The sequence below is a fragment of the Setaria viridis genome, chromosome 2, assembly GCF_005286985.2.
Source record: "Setaria viridis chromosome 2, Setaria_viridis_v4.0, whole genome shotgun sequence".
NCBI lineage: Eukaryota > Viridiplantae > Streptophyta > Magnoliopsida > Poales > Poaceae > Setaria > Setaria viridis.
In genome coordinates, this window is record NC_048264.2 from 23,617,181 (window position 1) to 23,635,089 (window position 17,909).

General features: G+C 41.5%; 2 pseudogenes; both read right to left on the reverse strand.

Annotated features, from left to right (window-relative positions):
- Positions 1–2,340: 2,340 nt before the first annotated feature.
- On the reverse strand, positions 2,341–6,079 carry LOC140221875 (G-type lectin S-receptor-like serine/threonine-protein kinase At2g19130; annotated as a pseudogene).
- A 1,836-nt stretch (positions 6,080–7,915) lies between these two features.
- Positions 7,916–8,659, reverse strand: LOC140221876 (S-locus-specific glycoprotein S13-like; annotated as a pseudogene).
- Positions 8,660–17,909: the final 9,250 nt, after the last annotated feature.

Below are 17,909 nucleotides of genomic sequence, written 5' to 3' on the forward strand. Positions count from 1 at the left end.
TAGAAGTTATGTGGAACATGCTATTCCAATTCCTTATATTAGGATTTTTTTAGTTCCAAACGATTCATGGGGAATTTTACTATAGGGTTCAATTCATTTGGAATACCTGGCTCCAATCTTCAACTACTTGATTGATGTTTTAATTCTGTCAGATGATCATGATCTGGTCAACTTTGCTAGGTATGTGCAGATTTAGCACTTCAATGCTTGTCCTTGTACATCTCAGAATTAGTCTTTTTTTCCTTTTATCTGGAAACAGAATTGTTGTGCCCTCTATGCTCGGCAAACCGAAGCAAGATGCACTCATTTTTTGTACGCCTCTACTGGGCATAGACGAACAGTTTGGAGCGTGTCACGTTCCCTTGGCTTCACGCTTGAGAGGCAATCAAATAAAATTTATTTGTGGGCAAGGCTGTGAAATGCTCGAGACCAATTTCGTAAGCACGAACCTTATCCCTAGCCCTAAGTTAGCTCTTCGGTGTAGGAAGTAGCTTTTTATTCCTCTACATTTTTTTTCCTTTTGCGAAGATCTCTTTGTAGTATATTTCCTTCATTCTAAATTTCTATTTGACTTTTTTAGATACATAGCTTTTTGATATGTATCTAGATATGCCAAAACAAATAGTAATTTTAGTTGGAGGCAGTAGTATATTAGAAGAAATATTTTCTAGGCGCATTGTTCTGTACGCACTTGCGAAATAACCTTCGAATCACCTCAAAAATCATGAAAACCTTTCCTAGTGATACATAAATGAAGATGAATCCATTTTTCTTAAAACCACATTTGAATACTTGCAGTTTAAAATTTTTATGGTGCCAAATTTTTTTCATAAAACTATGGAAAATAACTAATATTCCTCACATTGGATGCATTAATTTATTAAATTATTTCCTAACATGAGTTAGGGTGTTTACATCCGTGAACTAAAAATTTCGGGTCACATCGGATATTTGAATACCAATTAGAAAGACTAAATGTGAACTAATTATAAAACTAATGGCATAAACGAGGGCTAATTCGCGAGACGAATCTATTAAGCCTAATTAATTCATAATTAGCACATGTTTACTGTAGCATCACATGGGCTAATCATGGACTAATTAGGCTTAATAAATTCATCTCGCGAATTAGTCCTCATTTATAGTTCGGTCACATCGGATGTTTGATTTCCTTGGGCACCCAAATAGGTTGGTTCCACCCCTTGTCTTGCTTATTGATCAAGTGAGCCACCGCCTTGTCATCTTTCTTCTTGAGGTTGGAGTTGACCTTCTTCTTTTGCTCCCCCTTCTTGTTCTTGCACTCATAGGACTTGTGATCTTCTTGTTGGCATGAGTAACAAGTAATGGTTGCACCCTTCTCAAGCTTCTTCACCATCTTGGGACGGTTAACTTCAGAAGGTTGTTTCTTGCTCTCATTAGCCTTCACCTTGCCCTTGAGCCTTCTCAAGTCCTTCATGAGCCTTTCCACTTCTTGCTTGACCTCATCATTTTCTTGAGCAATGAGATCATCACATGTTTCTACAACAACATTCTTGGCACAAGTCTCATTGCAACGTGGTGAGCAAGATTTATCAATTAAATTAATGCATGAAGTAGAGGCATCCTTTTTGGATTTATTTTGAAAGGATGTGGATGCCTTGTTAGAGGTAGTTTTACCTTGACCTCAATTTTCTTAGTTAGCTCATCATTTTGGTCAATGATATCATCAAATTTTCGGCCAATTCTTTACAATTGGATGATGATCTAGCCAATTTTTCTTTGAGTTCCTTATTTTTATTAAGGAGTTTTGTTATTGCTACCTCTTGACTACAAACAAGATCCTGTTTTACAAATCTGACTTCACATGAAAGAACAAAACAATAAGCCCAATGCTCAGATATTTTGGCCAATAGTAGGGCCTTTTCTCAAATAGGAAAGTAGAGGCTAAAAAACATTGGTTTCTTGCAAGCTCATGAATGGAAGTGGAGGAGTCATCATCACTTACATCGCTCTTATTCATACCTTTGGCAATTAGGCAAATGTGCGATGAGCTTGATGATGATAAGAAGGCACATGGCTTGCGATGGGTTTTTTTATCACTTGAGCTTGTCATATCAAACCTACCTTTTGCAATACTTGTGAAGGTCTTCTTATTGCTTGCCTTCTTCTCCTTCTTCCTTTCGTTTCTTTCTTTCTTTCTTTGCTTGCATCTCTTCTCCATCAACGGACAATACTCAATGTAATGTCCCTCCTCTCCATAACCAAGATATTCTTTCTTCTTTTTTCTTAGGTTGCGGCGAACCAATGGTTCCATAGGGACACCCTTGGAGTTGAGCTTCTTGAGTAGCTTGTTCACTCCTTTTACAAGTTGCTTGATTTCTTCATCGTTGGAGGAGTTGCTACTACTTGCTTGATCATTCTCTTCATCTTCCGCCTCATCATCACTTTCTTCTTCTTCTTCACTTGAACTTGAAGTTTCACTAAGCTTGAGCTTGAACTTGATTCTTGTTCTTGAGATTTCTTGCTTGATGTGGAAGATTCTTGCTTATCTTCACTTTTCTCTTCCTTCTCCTTCTCCTTTTCTTCTTTGCTTGATGTGCCCACATCTTGACTTGAGGGAGAAGGGCTTTTGGTAATCTTCATGGATAGCTCATGGGCAATGATCTTGTTCAAGAGCTTTGTTGGCTTCAACTTGTTCATGTCTTCGAAGCAATGGAAATAGGTGACGATGGCGGTGTACTTATCCTTGGGAAGAATTTGGATGGTCTTTCTTGAGATGTCCGCGTTGGATAGCTTGGTCAAACCTATTGCATTTAGCTTATTGACAATAACATTTAAGCGTGAATACATGTCATAGCTAATTCATTAGGCAACATTTTGAAATAATCAAAAGTTAACATCACTTGTGCCATTATGGAGCTTTACGAGCGTGGTCCATATTTCGTGTGCACTTCCAAGCTCATAGACTATTAAACACCTCAATGCTAAGAGATTCAAAAATTGAATTTCGAGCAATAGCATTGAGATGCAACTCTTTTTCATCGGCCTTAGTGGGTTTTTTCGGCCGAGCTAGGGGATTCATTCCATGTTTCATCACTCTCCAAACACCTAAGCCTTTTTCCTCTAGAAAACATGACATGCGAACATGCCAATAGGGGAATTAGTGCCGTCAAAGTGTGGAGACCTACCGAGATCACTCCTAACCTCTTCGTATGTCATTTTGCTCAATGGCGGTGAAGCCAAGGGTTTTGGATATGAGCCACCAGCTCTGATACCAATTGAAGGGACCGTGACACCATAAGAAGGGGGGTTGAATTGGGTGTTCTAAAAACTAGGCTCCAAGAACATATGAAAACCTATTTCAATTTCTATCTAGATATGCACTAGGTTTTTTTATGTGTTGCTATCTACCACAAAAGAGTTTTGCACCCTAAGTTCCAATCTTATAAACTACACATAGCAATTCTAAGAAAGGTAAACGTGGAAATCTAAGTGCAATATGAAATGTGGAAGTAAATGAGGTAGAGAAGGCAAACTCCCAGTGTGATGACACGACGATTTTTATCGAGGTATCAGAAAGCAACGCTTTCCACTAGTCCTCGTTGTTGGAGCCCCTCTCAAAGGGAATGCCTGCGCAAGGGTATAAACTCCCCGATCAACTCCGTAGGATAGCCAACAGGCCTTCCCCACACGCAAGTGGGTCTCCGCCTAGCCTCTCCCGGATGCTCCTTGCCGCTCTTCACTTGGTAGAGCTTCGGCAAAATGCCTAGGGCCTCTCCTCCCTATCACAAGCACCAGCGGTCAGTCCACAAACGCGGTAGGAGGGTCTCGCAAGACTTACAAGCCTCGAATTTACAACTCTTGGTGCGTGCAAGCACTGATACAAAGGAGGTGTGCAAACCTCACCTAACTCTAGGGTAATCCCTAAAGCAATGCACTAATTAGCTTAAACTAGCACTAATCAAGATCTAAACCTTAGGCTAATTGCCTTAATCTTCTCTTTAGCACTTTGGTGGATAGAGCACTTTTGTGAATGTGGAAACCAAGCCTATAGCTTCTCCAAGCTCTAACACTCTCCATATAGCCAGGCAATGGGATATATAGCCCCAACTCCAGGAACTAGCCGTTACATAGCCGTTGTAACTTTATGCGTATCACCGACTCATTCGCTGCTCTTGTCACTTTAGCCACCATATGAATACGAATCGGTGAGGCCTAATTACACTCCAAAACTTCCAGAGCCAATTTTGATCCGATCTGAGCCCAAGCCGACGATCACCGACTGATTCAATGGTGGTTACTGTTACCAGATTATGAATCGATGGTAATAGTGCATGCGCCTACCTTGGCTCCGCCTGTGGTCACCGACTGAATCGGTGATGGTTACAGTAACCAGAGTAAGAATCGGTGGTAACAATGCACGTGCCTACCTTGGCCCTGCCTGTGGTCACTAACTGAATCGGTGACGGTTACTGTTACTAGAGTATGAATTGGTGGTAATAGTGCACGCGCCTATCTTGGTCCTGCCTGTGGTCACCAACTGAATCGGTGATGGTTACTGTTACCAGAGTATGAATCGGTGGAATATGTCGATGCATATTTCCAGCAGCATTCGCTTCAAATCTTCGTGTGTCTTTATCCCATCTTCATTACCACATTTGTAAGCCTTAGAATAGGACTATCTCTGGATTTTTTTTTGCTATCATTTGGATGCCATAGAATTCTTCTAAGTCTTTCTTTTTTATCATTTGATGATTTGGTAATTCATCCTTGGAACCTATAAACACTTACAAAGGTTCATCTTGCAAACACATTAGTCCCAATGACTATGTTGTTATTAATCACCGAAATCATTATGGCCTAGGGCCATTTTCCTTACATAATCCATTTAGGAGCAAGATATCCAATAGTTCCTCGTATTGTAGTCACAACATGACTAGAAACTTAGCCATACCGAAATCTGCAATTTTTGGAACAAAGCAAGTGTCGAGAAGTATGTTTCAGGTTTGATATCACAGTGTATTATACAATCTCGACAGCTATGATGTAAATATGCTAGCCCTCTAGCAACTCCAAGGGCTATCTGGTATCTATTGTTCCATTCCAAAACTGTACCATGATTCTGGAATAGGTGGGCATCGAGAGAATGGTTTGGCATATATTGGTACACAAGGAGCCTCCTATCACCTTCACAGCAGAACCCAATAAGTTTAACCAAATTAATGTGCTGGATGATTCCAATCGAACTCACTTCAGCCCTGAATTGCTTCTCTCCTTGGCGGACACCATGCAACATCTTCATTGCTATGGTTACCGAGTCACTTAGTACCCCTTGAATACATAACCAAAACTTCCGCTACCCAGCTTCTCGGAGAAATTTTTTATTGCATGTTTCAAATCAGTGTATCTGAATATAGTGATCCCAGTGCTGCCCATATCATTGTCCACTGTGTGCCTACCCCACTTTCCTAATCTCATCCTCCAAATCAAAATTAGAAAGATGAAACCCAATGATGCAAAGATTGCACAAATGGCAACAATCGTGATCATTCCTCTTATACTGCTTTTCCGATTTTGCACTTCTTTTGCAGCAAGGTGAATGTAAAGAATTTCTCCATTACCATCAGCAGCTACATTAACCAGTTCATCATGCCAGATAGAGCACCCATCTTTTCCGTAGGAATATGCAGTGCAAGAGCAATTGTTCAAACAAACTCGTGCACATACAGTCCAGCTTGATGCATTTGGAATACGCTTAGAATTATATGGCAACCTAATGCTTGGTATAGAGTAGAATGTGTCTGTGGTACCTGTACTATTTTTGTCACCGTGACTCCTGCAATTCAATGGAGTATTTTTTGTACACCCACCTGTTCTATCCTCAACCTTCCAATCCTCAGGCGACCTTACAGAGAACCCCTTCATGCATTCACACAATGTATTTGCATTGTTAGTGCAGATTTTTTTTTGAGGAAACAGGAGGGGCAAGCCCCTACTGAAATATATTAACAAAAGAAAGGTTTACAAGAAATAAAACGAGGCGAGAAAAGACAAAAAGTGGGAGAGAGATAAATTACAAGGCATTTAGCCACTCCTTCATAGCTGGGACTATGAGGGTTTAGCTCTATGGAGACAAACAGTAAGCAATTCAGAGAACAACTTTCGTCTTACTGCTTGCACGGATGGAGGAATATTATTGAAGGTCCAACCATTTCTGACGGACCAGATGCTCCATGTCATTATGACAATGACCTCTATGAAGAATGGGACATTTAGCTTTAGTTTGATATGTTTGAGGATAAGCAACGGTTTCCTGGTGGCCACAAATGTAACTACAATGGAGGACCAGCAAGCTCTAGCAAAGTTGCATCTTAGGAAAAGATGCGCCACTGTCTCCCTTATTTGTAAAATGCAAAGTTCACAGGTGTAGGAATCAAGGATCATTGACTTCCTACCTAGAATATCCTTGGTGCTTAGTCTGTCTTTAATTAGGAGCCAGAAAAATACTTTGTGTTTCTTTTGACATTTAGATTTCCATAACCAATGGTATATTGGGTGAACACTTCTATGTCCCGTCAGAGCTTTGTAGGTTCTTGCCACCGAGAAGATGGGGCTGCCCCAGATATAAGTCCACTGATCACCATCCTGCTGGGTGTTGATGTCTGTTAATCTATTCTATAGGTCAAGAAGTTGGTGATGAGCTTCCTCTGAGAGGAGTAAATGGAAGATGTGGGATAGGGATGGTCTGCTGATTGCCTCTTTGTATGTAATCATTTGTTTCCTTGCAAACAAGAAAAGTTGCGGGAATTCCAGGGATAGAACTTGTTCGTTCGAGGTGTCTAGCCAGAATAAGACAGTGTCACCATCCGAAACCCATGCTGATGCTATTCCTTTATATTTGTCCAGAAGCTTAACAATGTCTCTCCACCAAAAGGAACCTTTTTTCTGTTGTCCAGGTAGTTTCCCATTATGATAATAATTGTCTCAGACTAGGTTTACCCATGGGATATCAGTCTTAAAGAAGAATTTATGCACAAATTTTAATAGTAGTGCTTCATTTTGGGTGTTAAGATTGATGACACCCAACCCTCCTTGTTGTTTGGGCAGGCATACCATTGGCCAGGCTGCTTTGGACAGTTTTCTGGAAGAAAGATCAGATCCTCACCATAAACAATGCTTCCTGTATTTGTCAAGATGGTCGATCACTCCTTTGTGTTATTTAAGGGTAGCCATATGGAACATTGCAGTGGATGAGAATATTGAGTTAACCAGTTTTAATTTGCCCCCTTGACATAGCATGTTTGAAATGCCCTCTAGCCTTCTTTTGACTTTCTTAATCAGAGGGAAAAATTCCTCAATGTTTGGTTTTGTCAATCCCAAAGCCAAGCTTAGATATGTGAAGGGTAGAGAGCTAGCCTGACAATCAAAAGTTGATGCCAGATGTTGTAGTTTCTCTTGGGGGTATTTAGTAGGACCATGACAGTAGTTAACCTTGAGCCCTGTCGAATCAGCAAAGAGATTGAGCAGTTGCTTGAGATGTAGTAGATGGGCAGAGTTAGCTTCCATAACCAGCAGGGTATCATCTGCGTACTGGATCACTGGGAAGTCTTGACCAGCTCTTTGAGGAATTGGTAGTCGGATGTTTCCTTCATCTTAAGCCCTGTTCAGGATAGATTGGAGTAGATCTGCTGCTAGAATAAAAAGAAGAGGGGACAGAGGGTCTCCTTGCCTAACACCTCGTCTGCAATGGAAAACTTTTCATGAAACCCCATTGAGTAGGATAGAGGATGTTCCAGAGCTAAGGATTGCCTGTGCAGATTGGGAAAGGGCCACAGACAGCATATGATATTTTGGTTCGTAGCTAAACTTCACCCAATCCTGCGAGTTCCATATGCGCGATATCCTTTGGCCAGAGACATCTAGCAGATCCTGCCAATCATATTAATTTATTGTCCAACAAGGTCTACATGTAGTAAACCTCTTGGTCGTTGTCGACAAATGTAAAATTACAGATAGTAGGGCCTGAAATCTCCGGTATTGAGCTGAAGAAACTGAATCTACTGTTCCACTCCTAACTAGACCAATATGAAGCTTGGTCAATAGTATTCTTCCTTGAAACAAGGAGGTGATTCCGACCTGTGATCTTGTTCCGGCCAAGCTTTGCACCGGAGAGAAGGGTGTCTGTCGGGTGGTCAAAGCTCTACCAAAATATGTCTGAAGAGTTATATGAGCTCCGAAGAACAAAATTCCCATTGTCCAATAGTACAGCGATGGTCTTGTTGGTTGTGATGTTGCATTGGGTAGACCAGATAATGTGGCTGTGAGTTTCCGTCTCCGGAGATGACGAGCTTTGGCGACGTGGGTTCGGAGACCGGGTTATCCCCATTGGCACTCCACACTGGAGTCAGTTTGGGGACCTTGTTGAACCATATGCCCAGGTAAGAGTTGAGGTGTTATTGGAGGACTTGCTGCCTGTCTGAAAGAAACCAAGTGCAAACTTGCCGTTGCCAGAGACAAGCATCTTGTTGCTGGTGAGGGCATGTCCGTGTGGAAGTGTGTATGTGGCAGCCGAGCTCGAGGTAGTGTGCGTGGAGAAATAATGGAGTCCAAGAACAACAAGGAGGTGGAGGAAATGCATGTCGAGTGAAATGCAAGAACGAAGATGAGCAAGAGAAGTATGCTACAAAAATAAGAATTGATGCACGGGGGCGACGTTTCTCTTTTCATGAAAACTGGAGGGAGGCCAGCACCCTCATCATGTCCCATAGATTTTTATTTTTCCAAGAAAACGCATGGTCATCCATCACTGCCATTATTGGGGTAGTGACCGCGATCCTTTCCTGGAGTTATGTTTTTGACGTGACACACCGGTGGGAGTCACACGCCATCCATGATCCATGTGCATTAAAAGACTGCTGACACCTCACGTGAACAGCAGGGCATCAGGCCAGACTCCAGAACAGTACGAGTGCGACACTTAAGAGTGGTGATATGAACAAGGTTAGAGCAGCCGCACGTATAACCGTGAGAGTGGTGATACGAATGTGACAATTGATATAGTTACTAAACTTCAGTATATAGCCACACAATATTATTTAAAAAGTAGATTCCATGTTGAATAAAAAATTCATCAAATAACTTCTATCTCTCCCCATTCACTCACTGAAATTCATACCCTACCACCTACTAATTTGTAGCACCTGATGCTTTAGAACACCCTCCTCTCCAGCGTGTAGCACCCTAGGAATCTTTTTCTCTCTTCTCAGAGCACCCTCAAAATCTCAACACTGAAGCTACTCCTAGGGCAACTCCAAATGGAGACTCTTGGACCCCTGCCTCATCTATGAGGGTAAAACGCAAAAAAAAAAACTCTTCAACTGGTCTCTCATCTGCCCCTGAGCGATATTCATCTTGACCAAGCCGACCGGCCAATGGGTTGGAGAAAGGAAATGCATGATCTCTATGGGCTTTGAAATGGACCAGAACTCCATGTGCACATCTCCATCTGTCACCATCACACCCTCTTCGTCACTCATTACGCTGCAGCTTCGACAACTCAAATTGCTATACCAATGAGTCCTGCTTCTTGATCAGCCATCCACCTAGCGATGAAAATGGATTGGATATGAACGAATATATACGGATAAGAATACAGATAGTTACTTCTTCTCAGATCAAATATGGATATGAATAGTGTCAAGATGTGGCGAATAATGGTATTCATCCTACTCGCACATTAAATATCTAACTTTGAATATTCAGATACGGTACGGTCCGGATTCGGATACGAACTATCCATTTGGGTATCTGAACCCCTTCGGTCGGACGAACGGATGGATAATATTCTTACCACTTTCATCCCGATGATCCACCTTTGTTGTCACGGGCCTAGATCTATATGACTTGCTCCTTGCTGGCCACAAGGCACCAGGGGCGGATTCAGAATGGGGCTGTGCTCCGGGTTGAGCTGTTGAATCACGCCCAAAATAGTCTAATCTTGTCTCCTAAGCCTCATTTTGTTAGGTTAAACGCTACATATGTTAAAATGACTCCATGGTTTCGTCCCGGGCTGCAGCCCAGGCAGCCCGGGCCCTAGATCCGCCCCTGACCACTACTAGAGAACCTTATTTTTGTACTGTTCCAACTTCCAAAACCTCCTCTAGACTTGGTTTTGGAAACGGTACCCCAAACCGAGATTAAAGGAGTAGGGTATTGGTTAGGTATTCTGTGTTCATCACCATTTTTCAAACTATGATATTTAGCATTATCACAAACCCTTATATAAACAATAATTTAAAGTGAATGCTCAAATTAAACTTGAGAACGAACCAGCATGCTGGAGTGTCAACTACTGCTGGTATACTATATATATGTTGGTTTATGAAGTTGAATATGCCCATTCATATCACTCGAACTCTTCATATACCTTTTGTCCATTCACATCAAGTGAGATTTATTGCTCCTCCCATCTTCATATATTCGGCCTGTTCGCTTCAGCTTATTCAGCCGGCTTATCAGCCACCAAACAGTGTTTTCCTCTCACAACAAATCAGCCGTTTCAGCTTTTCAGCCGGCTTATAAGCTGAAGCGAACAGGCCCATTATTTCGCGAGGTTGCATTCATGATTATATCTTGCTCACTAGTCACCGCACACAACTCGAGCTCTCTTGTAAGCTATATATGACCTCTTCCATGTAGCCTAACGTCTAAGTTTATTCTCGGATGGCCAATTAAACATTCATTAGTGGCGACATTTGTTTGTGCACCTTCTTTGGAATCAGAGGCATCGGAAGAACATCTCTATCGGGAATGTCTTGTTGATTGCCTTTTTGCAGCAGAATGTGCCCCAATAAGTAAAACAACAATCACAATCCCAAAATCTGTCGTGGTGTAGGGAAAACGAAGATTGCAGCACCAAGAGAGTCCAATGTCGTCCTGTGCACGCATAAATTGTTTTATTATAAATGAGCTCGTACACAACTAGTAGTAGTTGTTTTATTTCCTGAAATAAACTCGGGCACTCGAGGACTTTTAGCCGAATTCAGTCGACTGCTTTATGACGATCTGATCTCTTTCCTGGGCTCCTACCACTACTACTGGCTGGAGGATACGCCCACCAATAACCCCACCTTATACTATTTTCTGTGTGGGAGTAAGTTGACGCACGTTATTGTAAAGAACTTGTAATACCACAGCCTAATATACTATAGCAGTTGAAGTTGTTGGTCCATGTGATTCAATTAATTATGGTTGTCGTTGGTGGGTTTAGTACTACTTTGGAAGTTTAGGGGGAAGGGTCAGCTTATAATCCTTGTCATTCCAAATATAGCACCTCCAGGTTAACCCTTTTATACGAAGCGAGGACGAAAGTGTAAGAGAGGTGCTATGCGTATGCGGGTCCGTGTCACGTGAGGAGTTGGGTCGTAAGCAGATTTTGAAGCGGGGTGTTACAGATGGTATTCACAGCATGAATCCTCCCTTGATTTTGTGCCTGTCAAGGAGACTGTTTGTGGCGGTGTGATGTGGTGTAGGTTCTTCTTTGCTGCTGATGTACCACGGTCTGTGTGGTGTAGTGTTGTAACTTTGCACCTCAAGGGTTCAATTTTCTCGAGGCTGTATCAATTCTTAATGAAATATATGTTCGCAAAAAAATGGAACTAATAACTAGCTGAAATGCACTGCACACTACGAGCATTGTCTATTAGACTAATCCTAGTGGGGGTTTCATATTGGTTTCATGCATATTAAATACAGTGACACATCAGCATATGTGATGACATGGCATGATAGTTATGAAGTGAGAGAGGGAAGGAGTTTCATCAGGATGAAACTGTGTATACACTGTTTCCAAGACTATGAAACTTGCATTGGGGGCTATAGAGTTTCATTTCATCTAACCATATCCAATCACATGCCTCACAATTAAATGTCATGGTCATCATATGAAATCGTGAAATGAAACTATGTACTGGGACTCTCTGTTTCATTCATGAGAATACACTCATGGGATGATGTGGCATCCTTGGAAACAGTGCGATAAAACCTTGCACTGGGACTAGCCTTAAACATCAACCAAGGAACTGGATGGTTGTTTATTGCCCTAAATGAATAATGAAACCAGGCATATTGTTTTAAAATCCGTAGTGTTTTCACAAAGGTAGTTCAATTGGATCAGTTAGTGGACAAACAGAACATTAGTGGGTGAGAACGAAGGATGTGCAGTTAGCAATGTTTGTTAGTCTCTTTCTAGTTTCTATATAGATAGCAAATACCTGAATTATTGTCAGGCTTCTTGTGGCATCAATATGTCAGTTGCCAGTATATTTGAGACACTAAATAAAGCATTGCAATTGCAACAAAAGGTAAGTGTGAAGTTACATGGTGTGAGCACAACTCATCATTTATCAGTAGAGGCATTCTTTCTTTTATTTCTTAGTGTTAACTTGATGATAGTGTGCCTAACTTTGGTTTTGTGGAATTTTGCTGGGCAATATATGAAGGTATATGTATCATTGGTGGTGCATAAAACATCATGTATAGTCGATTTTTCTTTTGTTGGTATATGAAAAATTTGTAATGAAGGCTCATGATGATTCGAAAAAACAGATTGTTGGGTTTGGTGAAACTTTGTTCTTGATTTTTTTAATTTCTTACTGATGCGTAATAAAATGATATCTCTAGAGCTTTAACTGGATTTAGAGGGCTGATGACTACTACATCTACCAATTCATATACCTTTTGTCCATTCAAATAAAGTGAGATTCACTGCCCCTTCCATCTTCATATTTCATTCTTATATATATTCTCGAGGTTGCATTCATGATCATATCTTGCTCACTAGTCACCACACACAACTCGAGCTCTCTTGTGACCTATATATGACCACTTCCATGACGCCCAACGTAAGTTTATTCTCCGATGTTATTGTAAGGGGGCCGCATACATAAAAAAAAAAAGAAGAGAGGAAAAGTTTAGTGACAACGGGCAACCCAAAACTCAAATTGCCATTTTGTTTTATTAGTTTCTACCGATCCATTGCTCCATACATGTTCATATCTTCCAACCATATTGAATATTTTTGGCACCAAAGTCTTAGTGGCACCACTTAAGAATGGCGGGCATCAGGAGAACACTAGAAACATCTTTGTGCTCCTTAGCTTGGCAGCCAGGTAGAACATGGACTGAGCTACCGGTGTGATTCTACCGTTGTGTTGCTTCACGGTAAGATCAAGTGTGCACAGAGCCTTGGCATGTAGAGGAACTCTCTGCCGGCGGACAGCAATGTAGCTTGCATCAGTCCTAGCTAATACGGGGGAGGATATTTGTAATAGCTAATAGCTAGCAAGACGGAAAAATTATAAGAACTAAAGAGATGAGAAGCTTCTTCAGTTTTTATGGTCGTAGCCATGGTCACAAAGAAGAATAAATAGGAGACGAGTAGAAAAGAAACTTTTGCACCAAGTAGTTGCTGATTATTAACCTACAACACGTGCATCTTCTTTGAAATAATTAAGCATGTTACCAAACAGTAAACTATATTTTTATTATGATAAGAGGTTAAAACTAGCATATATGCTACCCACAACAGGCATGTCCCAGTGAAAATGATGCTTCACTATGCTGGACTGTGAGGTGAAATACTTTGTGCTTGATATTTTTTTCTATGTTCACCATAACATAGTACATGATGGGGTATATCTATGGGTTTCCGGAAGCGGATTGCCTATATAGTAAAGTTCATTGACTCTGTCTACCAACTCATATATCCTTCAACCCCTTCATATACCATTCATCTATGTGCATCAAGCTAGACCTGAATCCTTCCATCTTATTTGATTCTTATGTTCACCTTGTTTAGTGGCAACCCCCAAAACTCAATTTGCCATTTCATTTTATTAGTTTCTACCAATCCATTGCTCCATATATCTTTATATGTGTAAAATATTTTGATGTTGAACTCCTAATGGCATCGCTTAAGAATGGTGGGCATCAGGACAACATTTGAAACCGCTTTGTGCTGCGAGCTCTCTTGTATCACTAGTAGAGAATTGGGCTTTAGCCCCGGTTGGTAAGGTGCAAATATCCCGAAAATCCATCCGGGATAAACCAACCGGGACAAAAGGGGGGTCTTTTATCCCGGGTCACTCAACCGGGACAAAAGACCCCCTTTTATCCCGGTTGGTAATACCTCCAGCCTCCAGCCTCGCGCGTAGCTTCCTTGCCATCCCACCTACACACCACATCTGAGTATGTAGGGGATGCTATCCTTTTGTATTAACTCGTGGGGACCCTTTTATCCCGGTTGGAAACACCAACCGGGATAAAAGATCCCCTTTTATCCCGGTTGGTATTACAAACCGGGATAAAAGGGTTCGAGGATTTAATCCTCTTCCAGTCACCTTCCAGTCACCTCGTTGGGGACCCTTTTATCCCGGTTTGAAACACCAACCGGGATAAATGACCCCCTTTTATCCCGGTTGGTATTACAAACCGGGATAAAAGGCTCTTGACCCTTTTATCCCGGTTGGCACCAACCGGGATTAAAGGGGGGGTCTTTTATCCCGGTTGGTGTTTCAAACCGGGATAAAAGGCCTCTCAGAGTCTTTTTTTCCCACTAGTCTTTGCAACCGGGATAAAAGGTCCCGGTTGGTGAGCCCCCCACCAGTGACCGAGTTTTAGTCCCGGTTGGTGAACCTTTTGTCCCGGGCCAACTTTAAACCGGGACAAAAGGGGGCGCATGGAAAGCCAATTCTCTACTAGTGTATAGACCATTTGATCAGCCTCACGAGGACAAAAGGCAGTGATGAGGCTGTCCCTTATGACAAACTCAGCATGCTGTTCACTCTGGCTTAACATGGAGCACCGTCAGATTGTGGGAAAATGAGGTGTGCTCTACATTACACCAGCTCAGCATTCTGGCAGAAGACAGTTAGTATGCCGCAGGACTCCAAGATACCTTCGGGAAAGGACGTCTTATGCTGCTAGCAATACACTGACAATTGAGAATCAAAGAGTTGAAAAGAACCTTCAGTTTTAATCATTTTAACAGTAATCACACAGAAGAAAAGGAAACGGACACAATTATATATAGTTGCTTAAAGATCTTATAGTATGTGTGTTATACTACCTGCAGTACCACGAGACTGCTTCGACATAAACATGTCGCCAAATACCAACTTTGGTGGATGTGACCCCAGGGTATTCTCAAGATGCGCCAAGCCGAACGCCCAAGGGGATGAGAAAGGAAACGCAGGACCTCTATATTTGTGTCACACCTTAATTTTTCGAATTTCAGGATGTGATTAAAAAGAATAAATAAACAATGATATTCTCATAATTTTAAAATTTTTCCAACATTTATTTTTTTACAGGAAATTTAGTATAGGAAAAAATAGGTTGTTTTTCTGAATTAAATAAAGTTATTCTTTGTGTGTGCATTCATGCCAATACATCTTGGTATTCCATGAGTGAAGAAAAGGATTCAAAATGCGTTTAGACGATGACCAAGTTCTTCTGAGAATTTTTCAGCTTTTTCTGAAATTTATTCTCATTTTCCTAGAGCTAAATCTATTTATCAGAGGGCTCTAGTTTCATTTTCACGAGCTCCAAGTATTTTATTTGGACTCCTCGTGGCCCAATCTATCTCAAGGAATTTTCATGGAATTTTTGGGATTTCCAAAGTATTTTTCATGGCTTAAATGAATTATCTAGATTTTCTGGATATTTATTTACATAGGAAATGTTTTCTGCAAAAAAAGAAAAAAAAGAAAGAAAATCTATCTTATCAGGTCGAGCCCGTGGGCCTGGCCCGCCAAGCCCATCGGGCGCCGCCGCCGTCGCCACCTCGGCATGCGTGCCTATAAAACGCGTCGCCTCGTGCCCATCCTCGCCTTGCTACTGCTCCCTTGCGCCGCCGGCTCGCCTGGCGCTGCGCTGCACCGCCGCTCGCGTCACCGGCCGCTATCGCCTAGCGCTGCCTAGGCCCCGCACGCCTGGCCGCCGCCGCTGCCTCCTGTGCATCGCCCGAACCCCGCACGCCCTTGCCGCCCTCGCACCTCGCACGCCCGGGCTGCATTGCGCTTGCCCACGCTCACCTGCACCGTGCATCGCTCGCCACCGCCCGCCGCCGCCTGTGCCGCGCCTGCGCAAGCACCACCGTGGTCCGCGGGAAGCCGGAGGACCGGAGCGCCACCGCCACCAAGAAGATTGGCCGCCACCCGAGCTCCACCGCCACTGGTCGGAGTCCCTCCGCCGGCACGGGATTGATCGGGTGGAGGGAGGTTGAAGATGAGACGGTGGTTTTGCGTCTAGGCCCCTGAAGAACCCTGTAATTACCCCCTGAAGAGATTAGATCTTTTCAACCGAACCCCAAGGTGTGAACTTTGTAGATCTAACCCTTATCTTAGATCTATTCATGAGCATTGTTTCATGTGGCTTGTGAATTTTCTGTGCAAGCCCCTGAAGTCTGCGGTTAATCATGATTAGGTCCTTGCAACCTTGTTTAACTCATAGATTACACGTTTTAGCTCCGTTTCTATCCGTTCAAGTTGCGTTAGGTTCATGATAACATAAATTATACAATAGTGGTGATGTTTTCCATCATGCATTTCTTTAAAAATAAATTTGATTAATGCCTATTTGAATGCCTTAATGAGAATTTAAGTAGGGTTTACATCGGTCTTTCATAATCAATATTAACTTGACTAATTCTTATTCAATTAGTTTTCTAAATAAAAAAATTGATTAGGTTCTATCCTGATTTTTATAAATTAAGATTTAATTGGTTAATTCTTATTGATAACCAGCTTTTCAAAATAAAAGATATCTAGTGTTATACATCAGTTTTCATAAATAAAGTTAATATGCTTAATAATATTCTAAATGCCTTTTCCACATTAACATGTTCAGTTGAAATCAAAATACAAAGTTATCCGATTAGATGTCTTACACATGCTCTAAGTTTCTAAAGTTAGTTGTTAAATTGGCATAACTTGTACTTGAATATTTACAAATAAAATATGATTAAGTTTATCATGTTTTTAATGATTAAATATATAACTTGCTTAATTCCAAATGTTGTATTTCTCCGAAATAATCTATGTGCATGTTTTATTTAATTGAAATGGATCAAGCATATAGTCTTTTTATTCCCTCTTATAATTCAAACCTCTTGATAGCTTTGTCTTTTCAACCATAGTTCTGTCTTTAGTGTTTCTTGTGCCTTCTTGATCTTAGAATCGAGCCCTATCCTTTATTACTCTTTTAAAGCTTTTTATTTTGTTTTGGTGTATTGTTCTTAGTTGTACTTGTTTGTTTGCTTGTATGTTTGTGCCAGTGATTGCTTCGAGTAGAGGATTGCTGTTCGAAAGCTTTGAAGATTAAGAGTTTCAAGATAGCAAGAGTTGAAGAGCTGTCAGAGTAACTTTTCATTGGAGAAATGTAAGTGTCCCTAATCATCCTTCTATCTATGCTTGTTTTACAAGAATACCATGTATTAATTGGAACATGGAGAACCAACCAGAAAAACAGTGCAACCACAAGACTATATGGCTCTGGTCTTGGCTAATTACTTAGAGACTCTAATTTGGGGTAATCTTGCTGAAAGAGCAAGAGGGGGGCTGAGTCGTTGTATAGCCCGGTCCTCTTGGGAAGTGAGCTTTGCTAAGACACTATGCCTACTAGGGAGGTTTATGCGCGCCAGACACTGAAACCTTAGCGGGTTACCACTTATTAGGGAATCTTTATAAAGGCCTCGTAGCGTCGCTATGCAATCACACCTTGGTAGTGTGATCAGTGCCTACTTTTGCACAACATGATTGGGTCCAAGTTCTTATGAATTTTTACGCGACTTGTGGTGAAAGTGTACAACCTCTGCAGAGTGTAAAACTGGTATATTAGTCGTGCTCATGGTGAAGAGCAACCTGGACCCT